The sequence below is a fragment of the Pseudophryne corroboree genome, chromosome 11, assembly GCF_028390025.1.
Source record: "Pseudophryne corroboree isolate aPseCor3 chromosome 11, aPseCor3.hap2, whole genome shotgun sequence".
NCBI classification, from domain to species: domain Eukaryota; kingdom Metazoa; phylum Chordata; class Amphibia; order Anura; family Myobatrachidae; genus Pseudophryne; species Pseudophryne corroboree.
This window is the reverse complement of record NC_086454.1, coordinates 179,517,714-179,532,319: the sequence shown is the minus strand read 5'-3', so window position 1 is coordinate 179,532,319 and position 14,606 is coordinate 179,517,714. Positions and strand designations below refer to the sequence as shown.

The following is a 14,606-nucleotide window of genomic DNA, read 5'->3' as shown; positions in this document are numbered from 1 at the left end:
GAGCACTGGTGTTGGCATGGTGTGATGTTAAAGGCTCTGATTTCTAATTAATTTAGTACAAGATCAAAAGTCCTTGACACCTAAATTTGACATTAAACTATACTAGCTATTATATTTCACAAAGTTTACATATTAATATTGAAGCAAATTAAAATAAAATGTATCAGATATTTCTGCCAACAGGAAAAATGTTTTGATTTCCACGTAGCACCATCCAATCGAAGTCAGGTAGTTGTGGCCGAGTGGTTAAGGCGATGGACTTGAAATCTATTGGGGTTTCCTCATGCAGGTTCAAATCCTGCCAGCTACGTACTGCTTTTTATGCATGTAGAAATCTAAGCTCATTTGTCCTTGATAACTTTATTTTCCATGAAACTAAAGTAGCTTTTACATTTCCCAAAGTTTAACTTACTGTAAAAGCTACCAAAAAAGGAAAACATTGATTTTGCACACAGCTTGTCAGTGAAACAACATTAAGGTAGTTGTGGCCGAGTGGTTAAGGTGATGGACTTGAAATCCATTTGCTTTTCAAGCTGGTTTAAAAACGAAATGCATTCAAGATGAAGAGAATCAAAGCATGTTATGTTTAAGAATTGAGTTATCAATCTCAGCTTAGCTCACCTACATATATATCCTGTTTTACAATGGACTTCTTTTTAAACCATATAATCTCAGACAGTGTCTTCCTGCATTCTATGTACATGCTTGTGACCTTGTATAAATGTTTCTCAGTGGCAACTTGTGCATGCAGATTCTTTCTATCTGGATTTACAGCTGTAGAGATGTAATGAAAGGTAAGAAAAACTGTCTGGTAATCAACAAACTATTAATTGTGCAGTGTCAGTTGTTATAATTCCAAACTTTATTAAGGAATAGACCATAGGTTCTCAAACTCAGTCCTCAGGACTAGAGATGAGCGGGTTCGGTTTCTCTGAATCCGAACCCGCCCGAACTTCATGGTTTTTTTCACGGGTCCGAGCAGACTCGGATCCTCCCGCCTTGCTCGGTTAACCCGAGCGCGCCCGAACGTCATCATGACGCTGTCGGATTCTCGCGAGACTCGGATTCTATATAAGGAGCCGCGCGTCGCCGCCATTTTCACACGTGCATTGAGATTGATAGTGAGAGGACGTGGCTGGCGTCCTCTCCATTTAGATTATAAGAGAGAGAGATTTACTGGAGCTTAGGACTAGGAGGAGTACTGTAGAAGTGTAGAGAGTGCAGAGAGTTTACTAGTGAGTGACCACCAGACAGTGCAGTTTATTTAATATATCCGTTCTCTGCCTGAAAAAAGCGATACACACAGTGACTCAGTCACATACCATATCTGTGTGCACTGCTCAGGCTCAGCCCAGTGTGCTGCATCATCTATATATATTATATATCTGTCTGACTGCTCAGCTCACACAGCTTATAATTGTGGGGGAGACTGGGGAGCACTGCAGTGCCAGTTATAGGTTATAGCAGGAGCCAGGAGTACATAATATTATATAGTGAGTGACCACCAGACAGTGCAGTTTATTTAATATATCCGTTCTCTGCCTGAAAAAAGCGATACACACAGTGACTCAGTCACATACCATATCTGTGTGCACTGCTCAGGCTCAGCCCAGTGTGCTGCATCATCTATATATATTATATATCTGTCTGACTGCTCAGCTCACACAGCTTATAATTGTGGGGGAGACTGGGGAGCACTGCAGTGCCAGTTATAGGTTATAGCAGGAGCCAGGAGTACATAATATTATATTAAAATTAAACAGTGCACACTTTTGCTGCAGGAGTGCCACTGCCAGTGTGACTGACCAGTGACCTGACCACACTGACCACCAGTATAGTTAGTAGTATACTTATATTGTGATTGCCTGAAAAAGTTAAACACTCGTCGTGTGACTTCACTTGTGTGTTGGTTTTTTTTTTATTCTATAAAAATAAAACTCATTCTGCTGACAGACAGTGTCCAGCAGGTCCGTCATTATATAATATATAATATATACCTGTCCGGCTGCAGTAGTGATATATATATATTTTTTATATCATTTATCATCCAGTCGCAGCAGACACAGTACGGTAGTTCACGGCTGTGGCTACCTCTGTGTCTGCACTCGGCAGGCAGTCCGTCCATAATTGTATACCACCTAACCGTGGTTTTTTTTTCTTCTTTATACATACATACTACTACGACATCTCTTTATCAACCAGTCTATATTAGCAGCAGACACAGTACAGTACGGTAGTTCACGGCTGTGGCTACCTCTGTGTCTGCACTCGGCAGGCAGTCCGTCCATAATTGTATACCACCTAACCTTTTTCTTTGCATCATGTGCTGATTGGGGAGGGTTTTTTGGAAGGGACATCCTGCGTGACACTGCAGTGCCACTCCTAAATGGGCCCGGTGTTTGTGTCGGCCACTAGGGTCGCTAATCTTACACACACAGTCAGCTACCTCATTGCGCCTCTTTTTTTCTTTGCGTCATGTGCTGTTTGGGGAGGGTTTTTTGGAAGGGACATCCTGCGTGACACTGCAGTGCCACTCCTAGATGGGCCCGGTGTTTGTGTCGGCCACTAGGGTCGCTAATCTTACTCACACAGCTACCTCATTGCGCCTCTTTTTTTCTTTGCGTCATGTGCTGTTTGGGGAGGGTTTTTTGGAAGGGACATCCTGCGTGACACTGCAGTGCCACTCCTAGATGGGCCCGGTGTTTGTGTCGGCCACTAGGGTCGCTAATCTTACTCACACAGCTACCTCATTGCGCCTCTTTTTTTCTTTGCGTCATGTGCTGTTTGGGGAGGGTTTTTTGGAAGGGCCATCCTGCGTGACACTGCAGTGCCACTCCTAGATGGGCCCGGTGTTTGTGTTGGCCACTAGGGTCGCTAATCTTACTCACACAGCTACCTCATTGCGCCTCTTTTTTTCTTTGCGTCATGTGCTGTTTGGGGAGGGTTTTTTGGAAGGGACATCCTGCGTGACACTGCAGCGCCACTCCTAGATGGGCCCGGTGTTTGTGTCGGCCACTAGGGTCGCTTATCTTACTCACACAGCGACCTCGGTGCAAATTTTAGGACTAAAAATAATATTGTGAGGTGTGAGGTATTCAGAATAGACTGAAAATGAGTGTAAATTATGGTTTTTGAGGTTAATAATACTTTGGGATCAAAATGACCCCCAAATTCTATGATTTAAGCTGTTTTTTAGTGTTTTTTGAAAAAAACACCCGAATCCAAAACACACCCGAATCCGACAAAAAAAATTCGGTGAGGTTTTGCCAAAACGCGTTCGAACCCAAAACACGGCCGCGGAACCGAACCCAAAACCAAAACACAAAACCCGAAAAATTTCAGGCGCTCATCTCTACTCAGGACCCCACACAGTGTATGTTTTGCAGATAACCCAGCAGGAGCATAGGTGTATTAATTACTCACTGACACATTTTAAAAAGTCTACTTGTGGAGCTAATTATTTACTTGTGGTTCTGAGAGGAGACCTGCAAAACATGCACTGTGTGGGGTTCTGAGGACCGAGTTTGAGAACCTGTGGAATAGACCAATGAAAAACCTAATATATTTTAAATGATTATTATTTGATAAAATGTCCATAATATGTACAATACAGTTCATGAGCACTGGTGTTGGCATGGTGTGATGTTATAGGCTATGATTTCTAATTAATTTAGTACAAGATCAAAAGTCCTTGACACCTATATTTGACATTAAACTATACTAGCTATTATATTTCACAAAGTTTACATATTAATATTGAAGCAAATTAAAATAAAATGTATCAGATATTTCTGCCAACAGGAAAAATGTTTTGATTTCCAAGTAGCACCATCCAATTGAGGTCAGGTAGTTGTGGCCGAGTGGTTAAGGCGATGGACTTGAAATCCTTTGGGGTTTCCCCGCGCAAGCTCAAATCCTGCCAGCTACGTACTGCTTTTTATACATGTAGAAAGCTAAGCTCATTTGTCCTTGATAACTTTATTTTCCATGAAACTAAAGTAGCTTTTACATTTCCCAAAGTTTAACTTACTGTAAAAGCTACCAAAAAAGGAAAACATTGATTTTGCACACAGTTTGTCAGTGAAACAACATTAAGGTAGTTGTGGCCGAGTGGTTAAGGTGATGGACTTGAAATCCATTTGCTTTTCAAGCTGGTTTAAAAACGAAATGCATTCAAGATGAAGAGAATCAAAGCATGTTATGTTTAAGAATTGAGTTATCAATCTCAGCTTAGCTCACCTACATATATATCCTGTTTTACAATGGACTTCTTTTTAAACCATATAATCTCAGACAGTGTCTTTCTGCATTCTATGTACATGCTTGTGACCTTGTATAAATGTTTCCCAGTGGCAACTTGTGCATGCAGATTCTGTCTATCTGGATTTGTAGCTGTAGAGATGTAATGAAAGGTAAGAAAAAATGTCTGATAATCAACAAACTATTAATTGTGCAGTGTCAGTTTTTATAATTCCAAACTTTATTAAGGAATAGACCATAGGTTCTCAAACTCAGTCCTCAGGACCCCACACAGTGTATGTTTTGCAGATAACCCAGCAGGTGCATAGGTGTATTAATTACTCACTGACACATTTTAAAAAGTCTACTTGTGGAGCTAATTATTTACTTGTGGTTCTGAGAGGAGACCTGCAAAACATGCACTGTGTGGGGTACTGAGGACCGAGTTTGAGAACCTGTGGAATAGACCAATGAAAAACCTAATATATTTTAAATGATTATTATTTGATAAAATGTCCGTAAAATGTACAATACAGTTCATGAGCACTGGTGTTGGCATGGTGTGATGTTAAAGGCTCTGATTTCTAATTAATTTAGTACAAGATCAAAAGTCCTTGACACCTAAATTTGACATTAAACTATATTAGCTATTATATTTCACAAAGTTTACATATTAATATTGAAGCAAATTAAAATAAAATGCATCAGATATGGCTGCCAACAGGAAAAAATTTTTTATTTCCAAGTAGCACCATCCAATCGATGTCATGTAGTTGTGGCTGAGTGGTTAAGGCAATGGACTTGAAAACCATTGTGGTTTCCCCGAGCAGTTTCAAATCCTGCCAGCTACGTACTGCTTTTTATGCATGTAGAAAGCTAAGATCATTTGTCCTTGATAACTTTATTTTCCATGAAACTAAAGTAGCTGAAAGGATTCCTCCTCTTTCTCTTAACCCTCGATGTGATAGCCTCTTAGACGTCCGTGAGTGTAAACCTTTTTTGCTACGAGTAACATGCACAACACAAGCAGTAAAGATTCACAGTGTTTATTGTTGGTTTAACAAAAGTATATAAAAGAAAGGATTTAGGGCGTGTATATCCCAAGTCAATAACTAATTGGACAGAACGCAAAAGGGGCTAACATAACATGATTGGCTAGGAACTGCCGCAGTGGAAGGATATGCATATATGGGCAAGTTTGTACTTCAAATAGGAAAGTTATTCACACGGTATAAAAAAGATAACAGACAAGGACAGTAGCAAGAAATGTGCTGGAACATTAAGTTCTATAACACAAGCAATTCTATGACATTGAAGCAGAGACGAGCTTTAACCCTTTCAATCCCCTCTTAGAATCATTATTGTTATACTATATGATTCTTGCAAAGCTTACGTCTTTCTGCACACCAATGGCGCAATTTTTAGCCTGAGCGGGAGTTGCAGTAATTGTTGGGCATTTTAAGAAGGGTTAATCGTTGAGTTAATGATGTTCCGTGTTTATCCTTTTTATCTAAGGCTTCAGCGGGCTTATAGCCCCATGGGGTACCTGTGTTCCAGGCAGCCGCGGACCATGAGCTGCAATCATTTCCCCAGTTATGGCCTGTAACGCAAATATAAGGTACCTCGGGGCTTAGGTTGTCTGTGGTGTCAGCGCGGATCTGGTAGTCAACAGACTTTTGGACAGCAGCTAGTTGGGGGAATTGGAAATAATCTAGTATGTAGGTTGCGGTGTATGTGGTGGAAGAGTTATACCATAGTGTCAGTTTCCCTTATTCTGAGTTATATCAACCTCAGTCATTGAGAGGGGAAAATGGGCCAGTAGGGCTATCAAGATAGTCCCCAGGGTAAAGATAGGGGGCATTTTCTTCATCCTCCTCTGGTCTTCTGTCTTCGCTAGGTGGGAGGTCAGGGCTGTCCGCCCCTGTTCGTACCTCACTGGAATCACCTGTTTCCTCCTCTAGGTCTGGTCTAGGAATTTTCTTTACTCGGGAAGCATGGATCCAGGTGGGACTCTCTTCTGTCAGGACTGCGGTTCGGGTTACAGCAACGACTTCCGCCTCTGGGCCATAGGTGAAGTCTCCTGGGCTCTTGCTGCGGGGGAGGATCTTCACCACTACTCTGTCTCCGACCTTAAAAGGGTGTGTTGGTTCCTGTGGATTCAGAGGGTTTTTTACAAGCGACATCATGTTCAATCTCATCAAGTTTGGTTATGAGGGCCCTGACATACTCTTCCCTTATAAGTTCTAGATCTCCTTCCTGTATCATCAACGGTTTCTTAGCCCAGGGTGTGGGGAAGGGTCTACCCATTAGTATTTCAAAGGGTGAGTATCCTAAAGTTTTCTGTGGGGTCATTCTGATTTCTGCTAGGATAATGGGAAGGACCTGCTTCCATTTGTGGAAGGTACCTCCTGTGGCCTTCCTTAGTTTGTCTTTGAGGGTCCTATTCATTCTTCCTATGACCCCTGAACTCTGCAGGTGGTACGGGATGTGAAACTTCCACTCCACCTGCAGAGCTGTTACTAAGGCCTGTGTGATTTTGGCTGTAAAGGCTGAGCCTTTATCACTATTTATTTGCAGGGGGCACCCCCATCTAGGGATGATTTTCTGTGTTAGGATTCTTGCTACTGTCTTAGCATCCTCTGACTTAGTTGGGAATACTTCTGGCCAGCGAGAGAACATATCTACAATGACCAGGGCATATTCTTGTTTACCTGTACCAGGGATATGGGTAAAATCAATTTGTAAGTGTGTAAAAGGGGTGGTGGGGTATTCAAGATGCTGGTGTTTCGCTTTATTGGGGTTGTTAGGGTTATTCCTGAGGCAAGTGATGCATCTGCTAACATACTGGTCCACAAGTGATTTGGCATTAGTAACATAAAAATCATTGGTTAGTAGGAGGAGTGTTGTGGCTTTACTATGGTGACCAACCCCATGGTAATGGGCAATGAGCAAAGGGGCACTGGACTGGGGTATACAGGGTTTCCCCTCTTTGCAGATTAATCCTGATTTAGGATTTTTTCTGCAGAATTGGGTAAGTCCAGTCGGAGAGATCAGTATTAGTCGCAGCAGCTTGAAGTTGAGTGAGCAGATGGACGTTGTCAAGGGAGGGACATGCTCTAGTGAGTGCAATGAGTTCTGCAGCTTGCGCGGACTGATAAGGTGTTGGTAGGGCTTCCAACACAGTGTCAGGGAGGGTGACAATGGCATAGCCAGCCTGGTATGTATTGTCATTGGGCCTACTACAGGAGCCGTCAACAAAAACTATGTCTGCGCCTGGTATGGGAACGGGAGACATGTCAAGTCTGGGAGAAGTTTCAGCTTCAATGGAAGCAGCACAGTCATGTAGGTCGGGTGGTTCATCCTCGGGACCTTTCAAGCCTAAAAGGGCATTGAGAATGGGTGCAGGGCCAGAAGAACTAGCAGTGTACTTGATGGTAAGGGTAGGGTTACTCAAAAGGAGTACTTCATATCCACTAAGGCGTTGTGCTGACATGTGCTGTGTGTGTAAGCCTTTAAGTATTGCCAGGACATCATGTGTGGTGTGGAGTACTGTGATGTGGCCTAAAGTGAGGGTAGTGGCCATTTCTGCAACCATTGCACAGGCTGCCAAAGCCCTGAGGCAGGCAGGCATACCTTGCACAGACACTGGCATGACTTTGGAAAAAAAATGCCACGGGGCGCAACTTCCCTCCATGAAACTGTGTGAGCACCCCCGCCATGGTTTTACAATTGTCCCTTGCATATAGATGGAAAGGTAGTACATAATTGGGGAGGCCAAGTGCCGGACTTTTCATCAACATACATTTTAAACTTTCATATGCAGTTAACATTTCTTGTGACCATTGTACAGTTTTAGGTTTGTCCTTCAGTGTGGCTTGTCTCAAAATGTTATCATAATAGGAGCAATCAGATATCCACTGTCTGCAGTAATTTACCATACCCAGGAAGGACAGTAGTTCCTTCTGGGTAGTTGGGGTGACCAGGCCCAATACAGACTGTATGCGTTGTGGACTGACTTTCCTCTCTCCCTGAGTGAGCACAAAACCTAAGTAATCAACATGCTTTTTACACCATTGCATTTTTGTTTTGGACACCTTGTGTCCACATTCACAAAGCCAGTTTAGTAATGAAACACCATCCTCTCGGCAGGCCTCCTCAGTTTGACTACAGAGCAGCAGATCATCTGCATACTGTAGCAGGACTGAACCATGGTGAGGTTGCCAGGGCCTCAATGTGGCCTGGAGACAACAGGTGCGTCAATAATCTGCACCAGGTAAGTTGTTTACCCTCAAAAGAAAAGGCAAAAAGTAATTGTGTCTGTGAATCTACAGGTATGCTGAAAAAGGCATTCTTCAAATCAATTACAGAGAAGAACGCAGCATCTGCAGGGATTGCAGAAATGAGTGAGTTTACATCTGGAACAATTGGTGCAATTGGGACAATTAACTGATTGATCGCTCTGAGATCCTGTACAAATCTTATACTGCCATCAGCTTTGGCAACAGGGTTCACAGGAGTACAGTATGGTGATACAATATGTCTGAGAATACCCTGTTGTAAGAATTGCTGTATCATGGGGCGGAGACCTTCTATAAACAGGTTGTGAGTCGGGTTTGAGATTGGCCTTATATGGTGTGCATGAGATTAGGCCAGTGTCATATGGACCTTCCGACCAAAGAGCGGGGTTTACTTGAGCTAAGTCAGGCATTGGTGGGTATTCCATTGACTCCCATTGAAGGAGCAGTCTTTTCCAAATCACCATCATATAGGTCAGAACACAAAACACTGGTTGTTGCACCGCTGTCCACAAAAAAGGGAACTTTACTTCCATTTATAATAAGTGGCAGCAGAGGTGAATCTTTCCCTGACTGCGGGGTTGGTTCTGTCTGTCAAAGCGTCTGGAGTTCTGATAGTTATGAGTGAATGCAGGTTTCTTTACATCAAAACACCCTGCAGCCTCTTTCTCATACAGATGTTTTTTTTTTAAAATCTATCGTACTATCAGAAGTCCAGGAAGAGACGCTTTGCTTAACAGAAACTATGACAGAAGGTAGAAGGTTGTTAATGAAGGTGGAAATGAGTAAGCTTTCTGAGTTAAGCAAAGGTAAGCCAGCGTCATCTGTCCAGCAGTCCTTAAACCTTTTCCAAAACTCAGTAACAGACTATGAAGGTTTCTGTTTACAAGCTACAGCGACAGGCAAAGAAACACAGGCAAAGGAGCACGGGTTTTAAAGACTTCCTTCATATGTGTATAGCTGCGTCCTTTGCAAGCTTTGCGCAAATAAGATATACAGCCATCGAGGGTAATGGTGGGCTTGGGACAGTGTTTTACTATTATCTAAACTCTGGGTTACTGGTGCGTTAGGGATAGAGCTAGTGGACGCATTTTCTAGCAGTGGAGTTGGAGGCGATCCCATCTGGTGTGAAAGGGTTACTACTGCTAAGAGATCTGTGTCTTTAAGCGCAGGATATATTGGAATGTAAAGGGGGGGGCGAGAGGGTTTTCAAAGATTTACAGTTTCTCACTTCCTCCCTTCTGTGCTGTTGGGAACTGATATTTTTTAATCCTCCATATAGAAAGGGTAATTACTGCCTTCCCGTGGGAGTGGGTCCTGTCCTGCTTTCTCTGTCTACCCTGCTAAATTATCCACCGAGGGATCAATCAAATATTAATCAGAGGTAGAACTACGGGCCACGTATTCTTTACATGTCTCGGAGGGGGGTATACAGTTTTCTTACTCTGACCAGAGCCCATAGTAAAAACACAATTTCCAACAACTTTCTATGCATGCATCAGCTAACCAGTTAATTAGTTATTGACAATATCACAATATCATATGCATAGTACTTTAACAAGCAATCGATAGTAATAATCTGTACGTTTACTCACCACTCGTACAGGGACTTGGAAATGCAGCGTATTGTGATAGGAAGCAAGAAAGTTATAAGGGTATTCAACAGACGTGCACTTACCACCCGTCAAGCTGAATACATGAAACTTATACTCTAATATCTGTTATTAATAAGTAGACAATCAAATCGAGGTATAATCTACGTTATGTATAGACTCCCAGGTCTATTTTAAGTATCCCAGATACTAACGTCTCGTTATGTATAGACTCCCAGGTCTATTTTAAGTATCCCAGATACTAACGTCTTTGGAGAGTTGCGCTTGGACCCCCGGTCCCTTCTCAGATGTATCTTTAAGTCCCAGACATTAAAGATGTTTGGTCACGTGTTCCCAGAACACTGACACGGATTCAGCTTCAGTGTATGACCGCAATCCCGTATGGCAAAGACAGACAATAAATTCTCTATCTTACCATCCGGGGACGATCAACTGAATCGCGGACGGAGCCCCCACTTGAAAGGATTCCTCCTCTTTCTCTTAACCCTCGATGTGATAGCCTCTTAGACGTCCGTGAGTGTAAACCTTTTTTGCTACGAGTAACATGCACAACACAAGCAGTAAAGATTCACACTGTTTATTGTTGGTTTAACAAAAGTATATAAAAGAAAGGATTTAGGGCGTGTATATCCCAAGTCAATAACTAATTGGACAGAACGCAAAAGGGGCTAACATAACATGATTGGCTAGGAACTGCCGCAGTGGAAGGATATGCATATATGGGCAAGTTTGTACTTCAAATAGGAAAGTTATTCACACGGTATAAAAAAGATAACAGACAAGGACAGTAGCAAGAAATGTGCTGGAACATTAAGTTCTATAACACAAGCAATTCTATGACATTGAAGCAGAGACGAGCTTTAACCCTTTCAGTAGCTTTTACATTTCCCAAAGTTTAACTTACTGTAAAAGCTACCAAAAAAGGAAAACATTGATTTTGCACACAGCTTGTCAGTGAAACAACATTAAGGTAGTTGTGGCCAAGTGGTTAAGGTGATGGACTTGAAATCCATTTGCTTTTCAAGCTGGTTTAAAAACGAAATGCATTCAAGATGAAGAGAATCAAAGCATGTTATGTTTAAGAATTGAGTTATCAATCTCAGCTTAGCTCACCTACATATATATCCTGTTTTACAATGGACTTCTTTTTAAACCATATAATCTCAGACAGTGTCTATCTGCATTCTATGTACATGCTTGTGACCTTGTATAAATGTTTCCCCGTGGCAACTTGTGCATGCAGATTCTGTCTATCTGGATTTGTAGCTGTAGAGATGTAATGAAAGGTAAGAAAAAATGTCTGGTAATCAACAAACTATTAATTTTGCAGTGTCAGTTGTTATAATTCCAAAGTTGATTAAGAAATAGACCAATGAAAAACCTAATATATTTTAAATGATTATTATTTGATAAAATGTCCATAAAATGTACAATACCGTTCATGAGCACTGGTGTTGGCATGGTGTGACATTAAAGGCTCTGATTTCTTAATTAATTTAGTACAAGATCAAAAGTCCTTGACACCTATATTTGACATTAAACTATACTAGCTATTATATTTCACAAAGTTTATATATTAATATTGAAGCAAATTAAAATAAAATGCATCAGATATTTCTGCCAACAGGAAAAATGTTTTGATTTCCAAGTAGCACCATCCAATAGAGGTCAGGTAGTTGTGTCCGAGTGATTAAGGTGATGAACTTGAAATCCATTGTGGTTTCCCCGCGCAGGTTCAAATCCTGCCGACTACGTACTGCTTTTTATGCATGTAGAAAGCTAAGATCATTTGTCCTTGATAACTTTATTTTCCATGAAACTAAAGTAGCTTTTACATTTCCCAAAGTTTAACTTACTGTTAAAGCTACCAAAAAAGGAAAACATTGATTTTGCACACAGCTTGTCAGTGAAACAACATTAAGGTAGTTGTGGCCGAGTGGTTAAGGTGATGGACTTGAAATCCATTTGCTTTTCAAGCTGGTTTAAAAACGAAATGCATTCAAGATGAAGAGAATCAAAGCATGTTATGTTTAAGAATTGAGTTATCAATCTCAGCTTAGCTCACCTACATATATATCCTGTTTTACAATGGACTTCTTTTTAAACCATATAATCTCAGACAGTGTCTTTCTGCATTCTATGTACATGCTTGTGACCTTGTATAAATGTTTCCCAGTGGCAACTTGTGCATGCAGATTCTTTCTATCTGGATTTACAGCTGTAGAGATGTAATGAAAGGTAAGAAAAAAAATGTCTGGTAATCAACAAACTATTAATTGTGCAGTGTCAGTTGTTATAATTCCAAACTTTATTAAGGAATAGACCATAGGTTCTCAAACTCAGTCCTCAGGACCCCACACAGTGTATATTTTGCAGATAACCCAGCAGGAGCATAGGTGTATTAATTACTCACTGACACATTTTAAAAAGTCTACTTGTGGAGCTAATTATTTACTTGTGGTTCTGAGAGGAGACCTGCAAAACATGCACTGTGTGGGGTTCTGAGGACCGAGTTTGAGAACCTGTGGAATAGACCAATGAAAAACCTAATATATTTTAAATGATTATTATTTGATAAAATGTCCATAATATGTACAATACAGTTCATGAGCACTGGTGTTGGCATGGTGTGATGTTATAGGCTATGATTTCTAATTAATTTAGTACAAGATCAAAAGTCCTTGACACCTATATTTGACATTAAACTATACTAGCTATTATATTTCACAAAGTTTACATATTAATATTGAAGCAAATTAAAATAAAATGCATCATATATTGCTGCCAACAGGAAAAAAAAATTGATTTCCAAGTAGCACCATCAAATCGATGTCAGGTAGTTGTGGCCGAGTGGTTAAGGCAATGCACTTGAAATCCATTGTGGTTTCCCCGCGCAGGTTCAAATCCTGCCAGCTACGTACTGCTTTTTATGCATGTAGAAAGCTAAGCTCATTTGTCCTTGATAACTTTATTTTCCATGAAACTAAAGTAGCTTTTACATTTCCCAAAGTTTAACTTACTGTAAAAGCTACCAAAAAAGGAAAACATTGATTTTGCACACAGCTTGTCAGTGAAACAACATTAAGGTAGTTGTGGCCGAGTGGTTAAGGTGATGGACTTGAAATCCATTTGCTTCTCAAGCTGGTTTAAAAACGAAATGCATTCAAGATGAAGAGAATCAAAGCATGTTATGTTTAAGAATTGAGTTATCAATCTCAGCTTAGCTCACCTACATATATATCCTGTTTTACAATGGACTTCTTTTTAAACCATATAATCTCAGACAGTGTCTTTCTGCATTCTATGTACATGCTTGTGACCTTGTATAAATGTTTCCCAGTGGCAACTTGTGCATGCAGATTCTGTCTATCTGGATTTGTAGCTGTAGAGATGTAATGAAAGGTAAGAAAAAATGTCTGATAATCAACAAACTATTAATTGTGCAGTGTCAGTTTTTATAATTCCAAACTTTATTAAGGAATAGACCATAGGTTCTCAAACTCAGTCCTCAGGACCCCACACAGTGTATGTTTTGCAGATAACCCAGCAGGTGCATAGGTGTATTAATTACTCACTGACACATTTTAAAAAGTCTACTTGTGGAGCTAATTATTTACTTGTGGTTCTGAGAGGAGACCTGCAAAACATGCACTGTGTGGGGTACTGAGGACCAAGTTTGAGAACCTGTGGAATAGACCAATGAAAAACCTAATATATTTTAAATGATTATTATTTGATAAAATGTCCGTAAAATGTACAATACAGTTCATGAGCACTGGTGTTGGCATGGTGTGATGTTAAAGGCTCTGATTTCTAATTAATTTAGTACAAGATCAAAAGTCCTTGACACCTAAATTTGACATTAAACTATACTAGCTATTATATTTCACAAAGTTTACGTATTAATATTGAAGCAAATTAAAATAAAATGCATCAGATATTGCTGCCAACAGGAAAAAAAAATTGATTTCCAAGTAGCACCATCCAATCGATGTCAGGTAGTTGTGGCCGAGTGGTTAAGGCACTGGACTTGAAAACCATTGTGGTTTCCACGAGCAGTTTCAAATCCTGCCAGCTACGTACTGCTTTTTATGCATGTAGAAAGCTAAGATCATTTGTCCTTGATAACTTTATTTTCCATGAAACTAAAGTAGCTTTTACATTTCCCAAAGTTTAACTTACTGTAAAAGCTACCAAAAAAGGAAAACATTGATTTTGCACACGGCTTGTCAGTGAAACAACATTAAGGTAGTTGTGGCCGAGTGGTTAAGGTGATGGACTTGAAATCCATTTGCTTTTCAAGCTGGTTTAAAAACGAAATGCATTCAAGATGAAGAGAATCAAAGCATGTTATGTTTAAGAATTGAGTTATCAATCTCAGCTTAGCTCACCTACATATATATCCTGTTTTACAATGGACTTCTTTTTAAACCATATAATCTCAGACAGTGTCTTTCTG

General features: G+C 40.5%; 3 non-coding genes across 3 annotated transcripts; all 3 read left to right on the top strand.

Moving 5' to 3' along the window:
• The first annotated feature begins 228 nt into the window (after nucleotides 1-228).
• On the top strand, nucleotides 229-310 carry TRNAS-UGA (transfer RNA serine (anticodon UGA)). The gene has a single exon. It is a non-coding gene; the product is annotated as a tRNA-Ser (tRNA).
• A 3,536-nt stretch (nucleotides 311-3,846) lies between these two features.
• On the top strand, nucleotides 3,847-3,928 carry TRNAS-UGA (transfer RNA serine (anticodon UGA)). Its single transcript has one exon. It is a non-coding gene; the product is annotated as a tRNA-Ser (tRNA).
• Nucleotides 3,929-12,983: 9,055 nt separating this feature from the next.
• Nucleotides 12,984-13,065, top strand: TRNAS-UGA (transfer RNA serine (anticodon UGA)). Its single transcript has one exon. It is a non-coding gene; the product is annotated as a tRNA-Ser (tRNA).
• Nucleotides 13,066-14,606: the final 1,541 nt, after the last annotated feature.